Here is a 20,895-nt window from a genome sequence, read left to right on the forward strand (position 1 = left end):
CTCTCACTCTTATGCTGGCCTTCTCCCTCTGTGTGTGTGTGTGTGTGTGTGTGTGTGTGCTGATCTTTCACTCTCTCGCTCTCTCTCTCTCTCTCTGTCTCTCTCTCTCTAACACAGTAGTGAGTAGCTTTCCCTCAGGGCATGAAACATGGGCCCTGATGACTCACGCATGCTAGTCCCATTAAGAGAAGTACATCGCTGGTTTCAGATTCCCCTGCAAACGACTGACTCAAACATTTCTGCCATCCTTCTAGGAAAAAAAAGGGAAAAAAAAGAAGGAAAAAATGGGAGGATGACATCTTGCACACCACCAAAGCCAAAGGCATCCACCACGCCCTGTGCACAGTCAGGCCTGCCAACCTCCCACACTTTCCCCATATGCGAGACAGTAAGACGGGGTCAGTGGGCAGTGAGACAGGGTCAGTGGACAGTGAGACAGGGTCAGCTGGTCAGAGGTGGGAGTTAAGGCGGGACGGAGTCTTCCCACGCTGTGGGGGGGGAGGGGGGGGATAAGGCATAAAACACAGCCGTAATCGGCGGTTCCGGGGTCCCATCTCACTCTGTCACACTCTAACTGCAGCTCCGTATCTGTTTAAGTCTAACAACTGCTCCTTTGAGGCCTTTACCCCTCCCTGAGGAGACTTTAACAAAATGATACATCGTCTATAGCCACTTTAATCATGCAAGAGCAGTGCCACAGGCAGCCAAAAGATAAAGAGGAAGTGACAGATGAAGAAACCGCCTTCATGTGTGTTTAACTCATGTGGGGGACGACCGTTACGTCGGCATGGCGATCCTGCATAAAAGGCGATTATGACAGATCAGAGACCGGTTACTTGTCTTCTCCTGACCAGCAGTCGTAAAATGAAGAGCACTGGTGCTATTCTCGGCTAATGGCCTCAAACACAGAGAGTGATGAATCTTCTCACGTGGATGAAGGAAATACAGATACATTCATATCTAAAAAAAAAAAGTAACATTATAAGAGTAACACAGAGGAAAAAAAGATGAAAACATATCATTGAAAGAGTGAGCTGATTTATGGCTAACAGCCACAACATATTGTTTTAATACTCTTCATAAACATAAATAATGCTTTAATTACAGCACAAATTCTGTATCCTCTTAATGTACGTTTCTATGACAACAGTTGCTGATCATATTCCAAGAATCTTCATCAGTCATTAAAAAGGATCATAATAGCTTGTATTAATGTTTATATTGTCTAATTATGACTATGAAGTGTTTACAAGTGAAAGACTATAGCTGTGCTCCTGCTATGACAAACAGCATAGAGAAAATATATCATTTAAGTTGGGTCCTTCACTGACGGTCCGCTCCAACTTTCTTCACCACACACAATAATTCATCGTGACATTATAGTTTGTTTTTCTTCATAGTAAACCTGGAATGACATGTCAACAGCGAGACCCCAAGGAGTGAATCTGTATTCCACTCACACATACTGGGCCATTTCTGATGACTGCCTGAGCTATCGTATGTTAGAGGTGTGGGCTATTTATCAGCTTCAGTAACTCTTCACTAATCATTCGCTGCCTTCTGCACGCGCTCAGTTCAGACATGTACAGCTTCCTGTGGACACACTGTTCTGCACAGTCTATTACCAGTCAGAGAGGGGGGGGGGGAGGGGGGGGGGGAATCTGACTGTTTTACTGAGCCAGCGTTTTGTCTATTCATACTCTCCGTGTCTCTAACTTGACTGGAGTTGTAATAGTTCCTAAGGGGATTTCAAGAAGAAGTGCTCAGCAGGGACACTGGGAGTGTACCACGGAGGGGAAAGGAAGTCTGCATCAAACCAGCAGAATTATACTGAATCATCACCATAGAGATAGATTACAGAATTATACTGAATCATCACCATAGAAATACATTACAGAATTATACTGAATTATCACCATAGAGATAGATTACAGAATTATACTGAATTATCACCATAGAGATACATTACAGAATTATACTGAATTATCACCATAGAGGTAGATTAACGAATTATACTGAATCATCAGCATAGAAATAGATTACAGAATTATACTGAACTATCACCATAGAGATGGATTACAGAATTATACTGAATTATCACCATAGAGGTAGATTAACGAATTATACTGAATCATCAGCATAGAAATACATTACAGAATTATACTGAAATATCACCATTGGGATAGATTACAGAATTATACTGAATCATCACCATAGAGATAGATTACAGAATTAGGCTGAATAATCACCATAGAGATGGATTACAGAATTATACTGAATTATCACCATAGAGGTAGATTAACGAATTATACTGAATCATCAGCATAGAAATACATTACAGAATTATACTGAAATATCACCATAGAGATAGATTACAGAATGATACTGAAATATCATCATAGAGATGGATTACAGAATTATACTGAGTCATCACCATACAGATAAATTACAGAATTATACTGAGTCATCACCATAGAGATAGATTACAGAATTATACTGAATTATCACCATAGAGATAGATTACAGAATTATGCTGAATCATCACCATAGAAATACATTACAGAATTATACTGAATCGTCAGCATAGAGATAGATTACAGAATTATACTGAATTATCACCATATAGATAGATTACAGAATTATACTGAATTATCACCATAGAGATAGATTAAAGAATTATACTGAATCATCAGCATAGAAATAGATTACAGAATTATGCTGAATCATCACCATAGAGATACATTACAGAATTATACTGAGTCATCACCATATAGATAGATTACTCTGAGCCATTTGAGAGGAGTGTTCTCTGAGGCAAACTAAGTATTTTTCTTTCACTTAATCAAAAAAAACAAGCAGAAAATGGAACTCTAATTAGAGGCACTGGAAGCAATTTTCACCACAGCAACACTAACATTTCCAAATATCAAGGACTAGGTGTACGTAATGAACAAATGCTGGGTGTAATTACGCTGTGAAAAGAAACAAAGGTAAGAAAGTGACCCTCTCTCTCTCTCTCTCTCTCTCTCTCTCTCTCTCACTCCTTCTCTCTCTCTCTCGTTGTTAAGTGCATTTGTTCACAAACACACAAGGAGGGAAAGAACATACGGTGGCTTTCTCTTATCCCCATGTTTTAGACCAGACTGAGCTAGTTATTAGTCTCCGCGCACCAATTTTACCAAACAATCAACTTGGGCTTGGGCTGGAACAAAGGCTGAGCAGATTCTTATAAGCCAAAAGATAGGAGAAATAACAGAAGAGGAAAGTGGAAGATAAGAGAAATGTCAAAATCCGCCCGCCCGCCCCTCCATATCTCCCCCTTACACCCCCTCCCACCACCACCACCAAAAAGCATCTTTGAAGCCATCTTTGCCATTTTTCACTTGGAGAAAAGATAACATTTTTGACAAGCCCCCCGCTGCATCTTTATTTAATAGCCAAACTGAAGCTGGCCCGGGACTGTGATAAGCAACTGCCGCGATTGCCGAACCTCCGCTCAGGTCGCGACCCCGCGGAAAACAAACATTAAAAGGGACAAATCGCAGACGTGTCGCAGTTTGTTTTACAGGAACGATTTCGGGCTTCTTCAGACATCTGGTCTCAACTCTCTTCTCTTTCCCCGCTCAAAGGAAAAAAATCCATTTTTCTACTAAAAAAAAAAAAAAAAAAAAAGTCTGTCAGGTAAAGAAGAAGAAAAAAAAAATAGAAACGACAGATTTATAAACACCAGGCTTTCAGCTCTCTGCACAGTGCCCGTCTCACATCTGGGCTGTATTACGCAATCTACCGATCGCATGTGTGGTAGTGTGACTAATCATCTGTCTAGCAAGTCCTGGCCAAAAGATGAGACATCTCTATAGTAGCAGAGAGAAGAAAAAAAATCTATTCTGTTCTCACTATCTCCCAGTGAACTCTGGGTGACCTGCACGTCTCTGCATAAACCCTAACCACGTGGGACTCTTTTTTTTTTTTTTTTTCTTTTTTTTTCTACAACACTAATATCATTTTACAGTGACAAAGAACAAGTTCAAAGTATGTTTCATTTCTGTGAAGCCTTTTCTCTTATCTTACAAGATTAGAGTAACAAAAGTGCTTATTAAAATATATGCTAAACAATGACTCAGCGTACTGCTCAGTTGTTCTTTTTTTTTTTTTTTGAGTCCAGTGCTGTGGGAGTATCCCTTGCTGTGCTCTCTCTTTTTTTTTTTTTTTTTTTTTTTGCTGAGTCATACAGCCACCAGAGAAGCACAGAAAGACAATAGGGGCAGAAGCATCAGAGCCAGGTTCTGACATGGAGCTCCACGATGGGCCCTAACCGTGTAGCGGGGGTTGTTCCCTAGGCCCCAGCATGGAGCTCTGCTGTGAGCCCTATCTGTGCTCTGCTCTGCTATTCTACCAGGTGCTGACTTTGTGCCTTTGGCGTTTCCTATTCCAACACACAGTGTCCTTCAGCACAACCCTGTTAAGCTGCATGTTAGGCTAGTCTGGGGAAAAACACAATGAATGACTGTGTAAGTCTGTGCGTGTTCGCGTGTCCATGTTTGTCTGTGTGTGTGTGAGTGTGCATGCGTGTGTGCATGCGTGTGTGTATTCTCTAAACCAGCTCTATAGTTTCTGTATAGTTTCTGAAGGCTAACAATATGTAAATCATACATATTATTATGAATATAAATCAGAAACAATCAGTAAATCAGTGACAATCTGCTCATCTAAGCTGTATCTGAGTCTGGATAAATGTGAAACATGTGACCAGCAGAAACAGATACAGATGAATGCAGATAGTGTCAGTAATATATGCCATAAAGCAGCAGATATCTTATCAGAGCCAGCGTGATTGCACTTGAGGCAATAAGCCATCACATTTGTCATGGGTTACGATGGGAGTTAGCCATTTACAACTCACTAACCATCTCACTGGACCAAGGCCCCACACCAAGGCTATGTGTGTGTGTGTGTGTGTGTGGGTGTGTGTACGTGTGTCTGACAGAGAGAGAGAAATAAAGAGATAGAAAGGGGTTAGGAGGATAAGTATATGTGTAAATGAGTACGTGACAACGACAGAAGTGTCTAGATTTGTAGATGCACAATCTGGATGTAGGGCTGATTTAATCAAGGAAATACAGCAGGTTTTGTTTTTTTTAAAGCTACTTTAAGCCAAGGTTTTCTGCAAGAAACAAGTATCACTGTCTGTCTTTCCCTTGAAAAACTTAAACATAAAACACTAAAACAGATGGTAAAAAGGATCGCAGACCATAAAAACTTTCAGGAGCAAATAGAAAAAGTTCTCACACACTCGCTCGCACGTGCACAAATCAGAACAGAATCCATCAGTCAATTCATTATGTGCCATAATAATCCAAATGATGACTGAAAGCTTTTAAAAAGAAAATAAATAAAAAAAAAAGAGAAGAAGAGGAGAAAGCAGGGAAATAGCTCCTCTCCTCACAATGACAGAGGAGGGTGGATAACAGAGAGCTGTCAACAGAAAAACACATTTCTGTAATGAGATGTCATTCACACGTCTGCCATTCTCACCGAGGGAGCACAGTGCATCCTGGGAGAGACAGGCTGGTGACAGTAACGTGACCCTCCTTGACTCCACATGTGAGGGAATGGCAGGTAAAACACCATTGAGATGGATAGCATTTAAAAGGTGGGAGAATTTCTCCACGGGAAGATTTTCCGAATAAAAAAAGAAGCACTTTGGAGAGTTTTATTGCGTTGTGTACATAAGCGGCAGAAGAGAAAAGCCAAAAAGTGGATCTGATGTCACCAGACAGACAAAAAGACAGACAGACAGATAAACACAGACGTACAGACAGAAAGTGCCAACGAAGGTACACAGCGAAGGGCAGATTAGTTATGTTCCTTGCTGAGGAAAGCTTTCAATTTGTCAATGATGCTTGATCTAAAGGAGCTCTAGACAGGAATAATTGCCTGACCTTTGGGATTGTGTGTGTGTGTGTGTGTGTGTGTGTGTGTGTGTGTGTGCCACTGTAGCTTTGGCGTCAGGTGTAATATCAGCAGTTTGGAATTGGAACATCTGGACTTTCATACTGCAAGCACTGACCTCAAATAGTCTCCATGAAGAATTTCAACTACACCACAGAATTTCAACTACCATGTCACCGAGTAACAACACCATGTACATCTTCAACGTGATGAATGTGACTACCCACATTGTTCATTGTGTGTGTGTGTGTGTGTGTAAGGTATAAGAGAAACAGACAGAAAGGGAGAGAGAGAGGGGTAGGGCGAGAGAGAGAGAGAGAGAGAGAGAGAGAGTGTGTGTGTGTGTGTGTGTGTGTGTGTGTGTGTGTGTGTGTTTATCAGTATCAAGGATCAGAAAATGAATGCTGACATACTGTTAAACATATCGCTCAAAGTGGTTTTGACATAACAGAGTCCAGTGTTTTACTGGTTATAATCAAATTCATTTTATAAAAAACCAATTTAATAAAATTGGTTTTGCACCGCAGGTACCACAGATAACACTTTGGACTGATCGTTCCGTAACGATGAAACATCTAACAGGCATGTAGTCCAGCATCTCACTACATGCTGTGGTGACAACAGCCTGACCTGAACGCTCACACGACCAGAGAATCGGTCATTGACTTCAGGAGCTGCGGAGACCATCAAACGATCAACGCCACTGAGGGATGCCAGAGTGGACACTATGTCAGCTGATTTAGGTTCCTTGGTCTGAAGATTTCCATTGACCTGACCTGGTCTCCCAACACAAACTCTGTCACTAAGAAGGCACGACGAGGCCTCCGTTTTCTGCGACGTTGGCAGAGACGTGAAATGCGGAAGACGTGACTCGTGACCTTTTCCTGCGGCACCATGACGAGTGTCTTAATACGTGACATCACTGTTTGGTACGGTGACACCACCGAACATGATAGGGGAATTCTTCAGAGAGTCGCGAAAACAGCACAGAGGATTATTGGAGCTGATTGGCCATCTATTGATGAGGTCCACACCCTCTGCCTCCACTTAAAAGCCCTGTCCATCATGCAGGATCTCAGTCATTCAAGTCCCCTAGACCCCCCACCCCCTTTCTGCTAAGAGGTACCGTTCCATTAAAATGCCGATCTCCAGGATTTACAGGAGTTTTTAACCCCACAGCAATTCCCATAATCAATATGCAATGTCAGATACACTGTGTGTACCTTAGCACACAGGTGTGCTTTACCCCAGCCGTAGTGGTGCATCCTCTCCCGCTTTAACATTCTTCATTAACCAGAATATGTGTGTTAAGACTACACGTTGCATACAGATCACCTCATGTCAACCGGTGTCATACACTGCGGTTACCATTTTGGCCTCTGCCCTCACTCTAGAAATGCATTGTCCAGTTACAGTATTCTTTCCTTCTTTCTTTCCTTCTTTCCTTATTTCTTTCTTTCTTTCTTTCCTTCTTTCTTTGTGTTTAATGTGTGTGTTGTTACTATATGTACATTTGTGCCTTTATTATATGTAGTGCAACACTTGTAATTCATGCTGTTTTTGTACCTTACACCATGAGAGAACTGTACACACACACACACACACACACATAAACACAAACACACCGCCAAATGGATGTTCTGTCTAATGTATGGAACAGATTGTTTATTGGCAATGGTGAGTAAGTTTTCAAATGAGTGATGCCAAAATGGACCACATTTAACAGAAAAAGAGGAATCCAGAAAGGGTGTTATTGTCCCTCTCTTCATGTGAAGACAGCCTCTGGATGGAAAAGCCAGCAAATAAAATGTGTCATACTTTCAGAGGAAAGAGTGTGCTGACGTCTTTCCTCTTAGGAAGGTGGACCTTAACAAACCTAGGAAGACAAAGTTTATCTGGAGGTGTGACTCATTCCCTCTGAAAAGTTTGAGCAGAATCCAAAAAAAAAAAAAAAATCCATTAAAAAAACATCCGATTTTCTGTGAAAGATCACAAAAACACACACACACACACACACACACACACAAAAAAACATGACCTTAGAAACTCATGAGGCTTGTGTAAGACAAGCTTCCAAAAAGACAACTTTCTGTTCGAAGCTTTTGAGAACAAGTGGAAATATCACTAAAAAACAAATAGCAACTATGGGACCACCATTTGGGAGACATTACTGTCAAAATTGTTTACGCCTTGGCCGTCTTTCCACAGTAAAGGGTTTTTTCCCTGTTTTTTTTATTTTTTTATTTATTTTTTTACCTCTAACAACAGATTGGAAACAAAACAAAATCTTGAACCTCAAAGATGGCCCCAGTGCAGTGAAGGTGCTGACCACCCCTAACTTCAGTCTGCAGTCCGAGACCCACCAGCCTGAGTCCTCTGTCATTCCCCTGAGAGCCATAAAGCACAGGGCTATTACACTGCACTGCAATGGGACAGTCACTGGGGGAAAAATGCCATTCACTCCAAGTGTTATTGTGTAAATGCTCTGAGAGCTTTTCTGTGTAATGTACTACTTCAAGGTGAAGGATGTGTGTGTGTGTGTGTGTGTGTCTGTGCGTGCGTGTGCGTATGCGTTTGCGTGTGTGTGCGCGTGTGTGTCTGTGAGTGTGTTTGTGTGTGTGTGTGTAGGAGGAGACAAACAGCTCAGGAAAAGAAAGAGAAAGACAGAGAGAGGCACTGAGAGGCAATCTGATAGTCAACCAATCAGAGAAGCTATTGCCTCTGTGTGGCGAACACACAGATCTTGACTCCAGTCAGCTTTGTTCTGTGGCTGAGGGGATATTTGGCTGAAGTGCAAAAAAAAAAGAAAAGAAAGAAACAATTTAAACGTAAAATAAATGGCAAGAAAGTAGTAGCACTTTTTGTTTGGGGTTTTTTTTTTTGGGGGGGGGGGGGGGGGTCTTTTTTCTTGGTTTTGTTTTTCTTTTTTAAATTATTCTTTAGTTTGTGTGTATGTTACCATGGCAAGGGTTAGAAGTGGAAATATCCAGGGTTTGGCCTTGATCCAAAAAGCAAGTTTGCAACCACTGAGGCGTTTACACAAAAGCCTGAGGCCTGCTAAGGGGAGGGCCCGCCTAATTGATTCACTACAGGGGGTCGTGGACAATGGGGTTGACAGTGGTGAGGTCACAGTAGATGCCTGTCATTGGGTAACCCTGGTGTCATCTTCCTTAGCTAATCCAGAACTGGCCCATTCCGGGCGAGCTCAAATCCATCTCCAGTTGTCCCCAGTACAGACACAAAGGCTCTTATTCCCGCCGTACGCAAAAACTCCTCCGGCTCCACAAAGAGCGACACTGTTCGTCAACTCAAAAAGACCCTTCACTTTCTCCCCTCTCCATCTTCCAGGTCCTCGCTACGCCAGTGTCTGGTTTGTCAGTCGCTCCACTGGGCGTCATCGTGGCTTAGAGCACCCTCCCCCCATCCCCATGTTTTTGTGGCTGTTGGTCTCTGACCCAGCTAAACACAATGGTTTTCTGTCCAACCATAGACTCTTCATCACTGGGAGGAAGGGAAGAGGAGGGCTCCTGTGTGTTCAGGGTTGCATTTAACAGACAGACTCTTTTTTTGTCGTTACCACCCAGAGCTGATTTTACCGAGAAGGCCCAACAAAATGCCACACGCTCTGAGCGAGAAGAGCGAGCAGTCGATCTGACAAGCCCCGATCTGTTCTTGGAGAGCCATCACTTTCTTCTCTAAAAATATTATTTAAGCCCCCCCCCCCTCCCCTCTTCTCTCAGCCCCATTCTGTCGCTCTCTCTCTCTCTCCATTTATCACTCTTTCTCTCGCTCAAACACAAACCACTCCGTATTCTCCCTCTCTCCATCTCTCACTATCGTAGGGTGCAAACACACATACGCACACAGACACAAACAGACACACACACACACACACACACACACATACACACACAGGCAGGCAGAAACAAATAGTGCACTTGCACATCAAACAGTCCAAACCATTTACCACAGTGCATCTAAACCAAGCTTGAGGGAACACTGAGAAAAAAAAACATCTTATCTCAAAAGCACCATCATAAGTACACTTCTTTCAAGATCCAAATACACACACACACACACACACACATTCACACACACAAAAGGGCATTCACATGCATCCTGTTCAGTCTAATGACTCCAGACATTTTCACTTGACAAAGCACCTGTAATCAATTCCAAAATTAGCAACAATCCTCTTAGCATCACATTTCCCAAAGCAACAATAAAAAAAACCACACACACAGACAGCCAGACCATTAGTGCGAATGAAACAATAAATCATCAACCATCCTAATTATTCTTACAGAGTGGGGAACCTGTTAAGCATTTGCTCAACACAATGATAAACACTCCCCTCTCTCTCTCTCTCTCTCTCTCAGTCTGATAGCTCCTGCATATCTGCATTTATTTACAGGCTCACATGCATGCAAAGGGTTGCACTGGCACCGTAGCCAAGCCAAGCGTGGTGTTTGCTGTTTGCGCCTCAGCAAGCAAATAGGCCAATCTTCCACCAGAGTCCTGTCATAACCGACGAGACGCTTGAAGGACACTTATTGCGGGTGGTGGAGGAAATGAATCAGATGAGAAAGTAGCGTCTTTGCTGTCAACAAGGCCAAAGGTGTCCATCCTATTTACGTGGCCTATCAGAGTGGGTCACAGATTCGGCGCTGTAACTATTCTAAATTTCTGGGAAGGACTCAGGCCCTGCATACTAAGTCATTTTGAGTCAGAGCTTTGGACGTGGGCTACTTATCATATTTCTGGTTGCTAACCTGTAGGAGGAAGCTGGAGAGAAAGTGTTCTCTGCCTCTGTAACTGACAAACAAATTTGGCCCTTCCGGTAATCATTCTACTCCAGGCCTCCAGGGAAATTTATTTTTACATTCCACTAACAAATGTTTGATTTGGTCATGATGGGGGTGAAAGTCATTATAATAAAGGAAGTAAACAGGTAAATGTCTATAAATCATTCAAAAAGGTTTTCATTACTTTTCAAATATATTGTGTTGATTATAGTTAAGCTGATTGTACTTCAGTTGGGGATGTGTCCTAGGTAGGACAAGCAAAAGGATGACATCACAGCATAAGAACTTTTACTGGAAGGTTTTATTGGATTCGCTGAAAGGCAAAGAGTATAAACAGAACTATGCGGGATCCCTGAGTTTACCCTCACGGTTTCTCCACGTGACACTACAGTCATGATATCTTCACACGACACTAGTTCAAATGATTCTTACAACAATCCAGATCACTTCAACACGAGGACAGTGTAATGGAGGAGATAAACATAACATGCCCATATCGTTAAGACGAACAAAAGCAAAGGGACCATGAGTATTCCATGCTTAAAGATCCCTCCGCATCAAAAGCCATGCATTCTACAATTAATCTACACAGCATTTCTCACCAATTCATGACGCTTTGCGGTTCCGCCAGTCACCGTGATAGCCATGGTGGCAGAACATCTATTTCATGCTGACCCTCAGCGTCTGCCTCATGCATCTCTGTTTACCTTTTCCCGTCCGTTGAATGAAGCACACGTGACTTAACGCTCTGCTTTATAAAGGCAAGTCCGGCGAGGCCCGGCCGACGCTAACCATGAAAAATATCACTCTCGCAGCATTGACACGAAAAGGCTTCTGAGTGCTTCCAGAGTACGCACTGGCTCCGTCCAGCAGTGGCTCCGGAGACGCCCCCCCCCCCCCGCGGATGAAAAATCACCTTGCGTGACCCCGCTCGGTCACTCTTTCCTCTCCACTCCCCATAATATGATCATGATATAAAAGACAGGACCATACGCCCAGCGCCGGCCATCATTACCGTCTCCTTTGTGTAGTCTGTAAGCATTAGCCGCACAGATGGGTAACGTTAGAGCCGTCCAGGGAGCGCAGAGCCGACGGTTCTTGGGTGTGCCGGCTTGGGAGGAGTGCCAGGTGAGAAATGGTACATAATGCCGCGATGATAACCGTCTACGCGTTTCTTTTTGGAGAGAATTCATGCTTTACGTTTACCTACGGGGTTTTCCTATACGCCGCTACGGAACATAAACTCAGCCCAGATTAAGTTCACTCACATTCATTCTGTTAGCGCCACAGGTAAATGTCCCCATGCACTGAGCCTGAAAGGAGCCAGATCTCTCTCTCTCTCTCTCTCTCTCTCTCTCTCTCTCTCTCGTTTTTTTGAAGCACGGTACCATGAGGAGAAATGAAAGAGGGATGTAATTGCTGCATTTTGAAAGTGATTAAATCAAATTGGCTGAGTGATCGTTGGCAGTTGCAAACGTCAAGGACTCAAGAGAAAAATAAAACCAGCTAAAAACCACCAGTAGATTTGAAAGGATGTCATCAGGTGTCAGTCTTGCCTGGCGGACGGCCCAAAACGAGCGTCACGAGATTAGCACCGGAAGGCGGTGGAGAATCTTTTCCAAACATTTCCATTGATTACTCATTTATTGTCTCAGTCAGTCAGTTCCAAGGATTGCTGATGACTGTTCTGATATTAATCCAGTCCAGTCATAAGAGCCTAACAGCTGACTTACTCAGGTAGATACATCTGAGGAAACATCCATCACTGCTCTCTACCCCCATAGGAAGCCCGGCATGGCGCCTCAGTCCAGAACTATGAGCTCTGGTATTAATACCCATTTTTCTCCCCTGTGTATGGCAGCAGCTGACCTGCCTGAAAATTGCAGTATTGATCCTGCAGCATTTTGGCTGTGTCACCATCCCCCCCCCCCCCCTCCCGGGCCTGCACTGCACTTCTGCTCTGTGCAAACCTTATGAGTCTCAACTGGAAGGTGAAGCAACCCACCCCCCCCCCACCCCCCAACACCTGACCTTTTTTAGACCAAAGTTTACTGATGTATGCAAAATGATATGCATAACTGTTTTTTTTTTAATAAAAATGTGTATATTTTATTTTATGACTGCCCACATCATTAGATTGTTTGAGAAGAACCCAGGGAAAAATCATTCTTTATATATACATAAGTACATACATATGTATTTATGTATGTATGTGTGTGTGTGTGTGTGTGTGTGTGTATGTGTGTGTATAGGTATATATACGTGTGTGTGTGTGTTTATTTATTTATTTAATCATTTGTGTCTTTGTTTAATTTGAATTGAATGTAATTTAATTTTGACTTTCTATTTCAGGGCTATATGTTACCCTTAGCTCATGAGGACAGCCCTCCAGTAAGCATCATATGACAGCCCTCCTTCAAACACACACACACACACACACACACTAAAAGAGAAACATAACCCTCAGGTTATGTAGTAAACAGAATAAAGTAAGCTTCAGGCCTCCTGTTGGGAGACAGCAAATCTAAGCCCCAGTTTGTCATAGTGGGCCAAGACCTGGTCTGTCAGCCCCCTGGGGTGTTCTCTCCGGGGTGTGACTTGACTTGCCTGCAGGAAAGTGGCAGGAAGCAGCAGGTCTCTCCACCACCTCCAGTTTGTATCCTAAACCCCATCCCCTGTGTCACGCATGACGTGACGTCACACACACAAAAAAAGAGCCCTCTACCTCACAAAGAAACAACACCAAAGAAAGCAAATAGAAAAAACCAAATAAACCAAACTTTGATTTTACAAGCACAACCGAAATGAGAACTGCCAAACAATCGATTGTCTTTTAACTCGATTGTGGAGTCTGTGCTGAAGAAAGGTGTTTTTTTTATCTTCTTTTTTTTTTTTTTTTTTTTTAAGAGTGCCTGGAAAAAAAAAAAGACCCGGGATTTTTATTTGTCATGATCTCTCTTCAGGAACAAAAAGGCATCGATTTCAGGAGTGGCAACAAGAGAGATTCGAAACGATGAGGAGACTGAGGGAATTGTGGAGACGAGAAGGTCTTTTGCCTGTGGCCAGGAAACTGGTAGATGAAGGAACAGAATGAATAGCAAGTTTGTTTTTTTTTTTCTTCTTCCACCCACCCCCTTCTTCAGGCAACAGCGATTCCAAGCAGAGGCACTCTGTTACGGTCTTAGAGATATAGATTTTCACTTACCACAAAAGTCTGACGCTGACCTAAATGAACGGTCCAAACAAGCAACAAGTCAGCGCAGGAAATGGCAGGGAAATGTCAGTTTAGAGCTCCCCCCTGCCAAAGATCACATCTGTAAAGAGACCTTTGACCCTGATAAGGTTTTGTTGATCGAAGCATACTTGTTTGTCGTCCATGTTCACTGACCCCTCCAGAAATTCCATCAAGGACATTGCTGAACCATCAATCTGGTTCTTGTCATGAACCATGGCAAAAAAAAAAAAAAAAAAAAATGGCAAAGCCTTCAATAGTCAACAGAAACATGCAAGGCTCTCGCTCTCTCTCTCTCTCTCTCTCTCTCTCCCTCTCTCTTTTTGTCTCGCTCTGTCTCTCTCTTCTCCTTCCTCCCAGTCAGCAAAGCTTTTCCTAAACCATTCTTTTCAAGATTTGCCAAAGTAAATCAAATCTTTTACATACAGCTATCCAGGATGGCCCAGCTGACGTCTCTAAAGCTTATGGAAATGAGACACGCAGTCCCTCTATTGAAAATTACAGCATGTGAAGAAACCTGAGTGAAGACACAGCCAGGCGAAAACCTGAGAAACAGTGTTGGCTCTCTTCCTAATTAAACATCTTTCTACATAGCGCCGGAACATAGGGAAAATCCCATTGCATCATTAGATGGCAACCTGACAAGTTCCAAATATATCAATGTATGTGCATGACTCACTGTGTGTGTGTGTGTGTGTGTGTGTGTGTGTGTGTGTGAGTGTGAGTGTGTGTGTGTGTGTGCGCACGCGCATGCATGCGTGCGCGTGTGTGGGTGAAGCTCTAAGTAATTATCTGAAACGACAAGACAATTAAGTATGATACTCTACAAAGAAAAAAAAAAGTTGGAGACATTAATGAAGCCTCAACACACTCTGCTCTATCACTTCCATATAAACCCTGCGCTGACCGAGAATGTATGTGAGTAAATGTTAAGTAGGCTAAAATGGCTAAAATATGTGGCATTTTAACTCAAGTTAAACCACCATTTACTGAGGCAGAGAGACCAGGGGCCAGGGGAGAGAGGCGGGGGAGTTGGCTTACAGACAATCTCACTTAATGGAAGAGTCTCGCGCAGAGATCCTAAGGCCAAAGATATAAAAGCAAACACGACATGTCCCTTCTGTGACTGTGTTGGGTCTATGGTTCTATCGGGCTGCAAACAGGGCCAGGGCAGATAAAGCAGCCCACAAACAAGGTTTCCTCTTTTACCAGCCACAAGCATCATTGACCTTTCCGTGAACTCTTCCGTACTGTAACCTCATTGGTTGTCAAAGCCCCTTTAGGGCTGACCCAATGGTTTGAGTGACAGGGAACACAACTAACTCTCTGGAACGTGCCCTCACAGCAGCTGGTGCCTCTCCACACTGCATCGAGAATATTCCAATTAGCACCATCTCTCCTATCTGTCTGTAGTCATCCACACCCTCGCCTGGTATCTGACCTGTGTGTCGGGTGTTACATGCTTACAGAGTCAGAGTGAAGGGGGGGAAAAAAATTAACCCAGTTTAACAGATATACATTTTTCCCCCTTGTGTGCTCTAAACAAGACAGTGAATATGACGGGTTGAGTCGGGTGAAGACGCTGGGGATGTCTTGGCTGTCTGGCTTAATCTGGAGCATTCCCTTCATAAAGATCAATGTACTAAGTGCACATACATATAAAGTAGTGTAAGCAGAACCTGCGAAAAGGAATAAACAGTACGCTTCTTGAATCTGCAAACAGTCAATTGCTTTCTCTCTCTCCCTCTCTCTCTCTCTCTCTCTTTCCAGCACAGGAGAGAGAGGACGCGAGAAGCATCTCTGGCATCAAAGCCGACTCGATGCAGACAGGCAGACACGCCAGGGCAGAGGAGGATCTCCGCAGTCCGGTCTGTGCTGCTAGCCCAGCCAAGCGGAGCGGTGGGGAGACACGATTACAATTCAGGAGCAGGGGGAGAGAAGACGGCAACTGGCTGGAGGAGGAAGAGGAGGAGGAGGAGGAGGAGGAGGAGGAGAAAGAGGGAGACAGGCCAGCAGCCAGAGAGAGAGAGAGAGAGAGAGAGAGAGAGTCCCTCAACCCCACCCTACCTCATCCCTCTGTCTTTCACTCACACAGGCCTTGCATTATTAAACACAGTAGAGCAGATAAATTCACCACGCAGAGAGGAATAGATGAATCACCCAGCACGAGCCTCGCCCAAGATAACCTCCAGAGAGAACAAGACCCCCATCAACACAGAGAGAGACACAGAGAGAGAGAGAGAGAGAGAGAGAGAGAGAGAGAAAGCAAAACAGAGATAGAATGATAGAGCCAGTCTGAAATGAATAAGTTATTTGAATAACTGTGTAAGTATAACATTGAGTTCTCCGGAGTAGGTTTTTTTTGGGGGGGTTTTTTTCCCAGGGACCTTTCAGCTAAAGCTATTTAAGTTTAGCAGAAATGTATCGTCGTCTCAAAACGCTGAAACAAGAGCACTGAATACTAAACTTTTCTCCAATTTAATTGTGTGAATGTTCACGTTAGTACTCACTGACTACCTTAAATAACCTTCTGCCTTCCGTGTCCGCTTCGGTACGTGATCGTATCATTTGGTTATCTCCAAAGCAACATTATCATTCGTTTGCCTTGCTAGCTTTACAGTCTGTTAACTCCTACACATGCCTTGAAATCTCTTATTCCTCCTCATTATGGTGACAAGGAATATTCTTGTTATCGTCTACGCAGACAACAACAATTGTGGTCGTTACAGAGCAAAGCTCGGGCAAGAGCAAAAAAGCTACTTGATCATGGCTCAGATAACACCTAGCATTGCACAAATGTGTGTGTGTGTGTGTGTGTGTGTGTGTGTGTGTGTGTGTCTGTGTGTGTGTGTGTGTTGTATGTGTGAATGTAAAACTGCTCATTACGCCCTCCCCCCTTTTTGCCAAGTCTCAACAAAACATAACCTCTTACTTTCATGAAGCTATAAATCATAAGTAATCTTTTGGCTTTTGGTCAAATCTATGACGTAATTAAAAGAAAAAAAAACCTCGTACGTTGCATGGAGTGAATCAGAACCTCATTTCTGTTTGCTGATCTCTCTGTTCAGTGCCTGTTTTTTTTTTTTTTTTTTTTCTCACTAAGTCATTCATCATTTGTTCAGCAAAACCATGTGTTTTCCAAAAGAGAAGAGAGAAAGACAGAGGGGAAAAATATTGAACTGTGGGAAATGGGTTTTTTTTTTTTTTTTTTGAATCACCACTTATGAAAAAAAACAATGGGTCTAAGAAGTTACCATATCGAATACAAATCTAACAAAGTCTAACTTCAGATACATGTACCAACAAACACTTCAGAACAAAAAGACAGGAAAGAGAATCACACTGAATATAAAAAAAAACATTCATCTTAGCTCTTCCTAGACTTTGTGAGTGGTGTCAGTTTCTGTGTAAGTTTAAAAGAATCACACTTTTTTTTTTTTTTTTTCCCATGCTCGGGAGTGGAATTTTTTTTATTTTTTTTTTTAGAACTGAGAGTAAAGCACAGAGAGACAACCCTGTCTATGGGGTATGTTTAACTGTACATAGCCCAAGTAGAGAATCAGGGAACAGGGGAAGCTTTGAAGTTCACAGTGATACATGATGAAACAAGACCAAAAAAAAAAAAAAAAAACCTCCTGAAAAAAGCAGTCCTCAAATGCCCTGTGGGAAAGAGCTGGAGAGGGCCCCTACTCCTTCCTTCATGGAGAAGTCGCATTACTGCAGGATAGCCCTAGATCCCTCAGAAATAAACACTGAAGCTTGCTGTTTACTGCACTTTTTTTCTTTTTTTTTCATCACTGATGTTTTCCAGCTGCCAACACTGTTCGGGTCCAAGCATAACCTCAGCTATGGATTTTTAAATGGTTAAGTCCTAACAACAAACTACTACGCCGTACAAACTACAACATAACAGTCGAGGGGTTGGGGGGGGGGGGGGGGCAGGGGGCAGCTGAGTAAATGTGTCTGCGTTTAAAGGCAGTGTTTGGCAGCCAACCTTGATTGACTCGCAAGGTCTAAACGGTGTCGAAACTCAGGGTAAAATGCCCGTGACAAAGTTCAAAGCATAAACCTCCATCTTCTCACAGCTGTAACCGTAGACCTTTAAGAGGGCCTTGGTTATGGCGATTCGTGCTCAGAGGCTAAAAATACTGTTTTGTCATTTCAAACAAGAACTGATATCAGCACAGACCTCAGTACTGACTAGTTCCTGTTTTTTTTTTTTTTTCATCTACATTACACTATGTTTTCATCCAATGTAATTCCAACCACTGTAAAAGCATATTCTAATGAAGACATTGGAAGAGCACATGAAAAGTCAGTTTGGTACAAGTACGAGGAGAGTAACCCCTGAGGTGCAGTGAACTCTGTCGCTGATTTCGCTGATACGGTGAAAAATGTCCTCATGGTTTAAAAAGCAGGGAAACAGAAGGTACCGCATCTACAAAACAGCATCCACTGTCAGGGAGACTGGGTCTTGCATCTTTATTTAGCCTCTTTCTCTACCTGGGGAACAACACGCCTCTTAAGATCTTATCATTCAACGCAACCTGGCACCTCCTCCACCCTCAGAGGTGCTCGAGGGGGCTCCACACATCCGTGAGTGATTCAGAAGAAAGGGATGAATTTTGGGGGTGTGTCTTCAGTTGAAGAAATTGAGCCCTTGGGAAATGAAGTGATGTGTACCAAGAATGTACCAAGACATAACCAAGACTGTGAGAGAGTTTGATCTTTGAATGTTATTTTATGGGTTAATTGAGATTTGATTTTGAACTGCTGCGATCTGGGCCAATGGATAAACTGTGGAAAAAAGTCAACATCTAACCCTTATCGTCAGAGGGAATCTCAACGATCAGTAACTGTCAAAAAACAGAATATATTCAAAGTGCAAAGCTCTTTTTTTTATCAAATTTAAAGAGCACTAGCTTTTTTTTTTTTAATCGAATTTAAAGAGCAATATGTTTTTGACAAATTACATGTCTTATAATGTCCTTGTGTGAATTTCTGGACAATGTCACTTTGAAAATATCAGAATTTCAGTCTAAGAAATAGCGGTCAAATAGCTGATTTAAAGTCCACATGACAAAGTCTTCTGGAGATAACAGAGAAACACTCCTCAGCCATGTCCACACCATTTCAAAAACCATTATTACCATTGTTACCACAGACAGCGTATCCCATCTGTTCTGACTGAATTCAGCTTTGTGCAAGGCACACGTTTCTCAAGCTTCCTACAGGGGGAAATGTCATTAAAGTGACCAACATAGGACAGCCCTGACCCCCTGCAGACAGAGGGTGTTCCAGGGAAGAGACCCACGGCTGCCTGCCTGACTGGAGGTCCTACTCCATTCCTCGCTTTGATTTATAACGCTTTACTGCACTAAACGCCCTGATTAGAGGATCATAAAAACAATTAACAATAACACATACTAAAATTAAAATGTAAATAATGGGGATGACAATCTTTGATTAAAATTAGCACTGGTAAAGCACTCTCTCTCTCTCTCTCTCTCTCTCACACACACACACACACACACACACTCTCATACAGAGTTTGTGCTGCGCTTGGCTTTTTATTTAATGGCCTCTGTGGATTTAATTGGGGCAATTTATCTTCTTTCTCTCCCTCAAAACAAGTCCAAAGTCCCCTCTGCTATATCTCTTTTTCCCTCAAACCTGCCGCAGGCACCGTAGACACCCATTCAGGATGACAGATACTCCGATAATTTATTACTGTATTGCCGCTCATCTTCCACATTCACATGCCATATATTTCGTTGGCATTCATTTAGATGGATGGCTATCATACACAATGCGAAATCATCATTGGATTTGAATGACAGACCAGCATCCACTAAAATGAGGGTATGCAAAGCTTATGACCAATGAGATAAGGGGGCCAGGGGAGACAGAAGCCACGGAAAGTGTGCTATCGTGGGTCAGCGCCGTTCCACTCAAGCGCCACGCTAAACGAGCTCGGATAAAGATGTTGCCTTCCAAAACAGGCAGGCTTAACAAGATTACTCACAAGCCTCAAGGAGGTGATTTATCATAGCTTTTAGCATTTTAAACGGTGAAAAAAAAAACAAAACCAAGTAAGCTTGTGTAAAGAGGAAAGGGTGGAGACAGGAAACTGTGGTTTACACCGACTTCTGAAATTGCCGTCAAACAAGTACAAGTTTACAAACTGTTTTTCACCTAAAATGAGAAATATATTTCTACACTGCATGCATCCCGTGGTAAAACACACACACACACACACACACACACACACACACAAACCTTTTTTAAAACACTATACAGCAATACAAACCCAAAAGTTAAACAATCACTTCTCTCAAACACAAGCTTGCTGTTTCAGGCCCTTGTACAGTTTCCCTAAGACATTAGAAACGTCTTCCTCTAGCTGAGTTTGGGCAATCAAAGTGCTGAGCAGGGCAAGCTGGCTCTCACAACTGTCTCACAACCCCCCCCCCAACCTCACACAACCCCACCTCAGGTTTCCTTTAAGGGCATTTTCTGCCTTCGCCTTTACCTCAACCTTTGAGTCAGTACAATCAGTCAAGCTGTACTACTGAACTGGTCTTAGCAATACGTTTCACTCAACTGCTCCACTATAGGGGGAAACATATAGTATATCAGAGCTGATGGAGCTGAAATGATGGTCCCATTTGGCCCGGTAATGCAGTGCAAAGCAAACTAGGAAGGACATAAAAGTGCTTGTGAAAGAGAGAGATGCATCTTTTTTTTTCTTTTGGGGGGGGGGGGTAGGCACTCCTTACCTTGCTGTAAATCAAATGAAATCAAGGTACTGAGTGCAGAAGGGAAATAAGTGGAGACCATTTTTTAAAGTTTTTGCAGAACATACGAACAGAAGATGAAGTTTCCTCTGTGTCATAGCGTCTGTTA

General features: G+C 42.8%; 1 protein-coding gene across 1 annotated transcript in view; it reads right to left on the reverse strand.

Annotated features, from left to right (window-relative positions):
* The window catches only part of LOC115818417 (mannosyl-oligosaccharide 1,2-alpha-mannosidase IA), a 130,771-nt gene that overhangs the window by 100,132 nt on the left and 9,744 nt on the right, over nt 1-20,895 (reverse strand). The gene's annotated exons all lie outside the window — the stretch shown is intronic.

This window comes from Chanos chanos, chromosome 8, assembly GCF_902362185.1.
Source record: "Chanos chanos chromosome 8, fChaCha1.1, whole genome shotgun sequence".
In the NCBI taxonomy this organism is placed as follows: domain Eukaryota; kingdom Metazoa; phylum Chordata; class Actinopteri; order Gonorynchiformes; family Chanidae; genus Chanos; species Chanos chanos.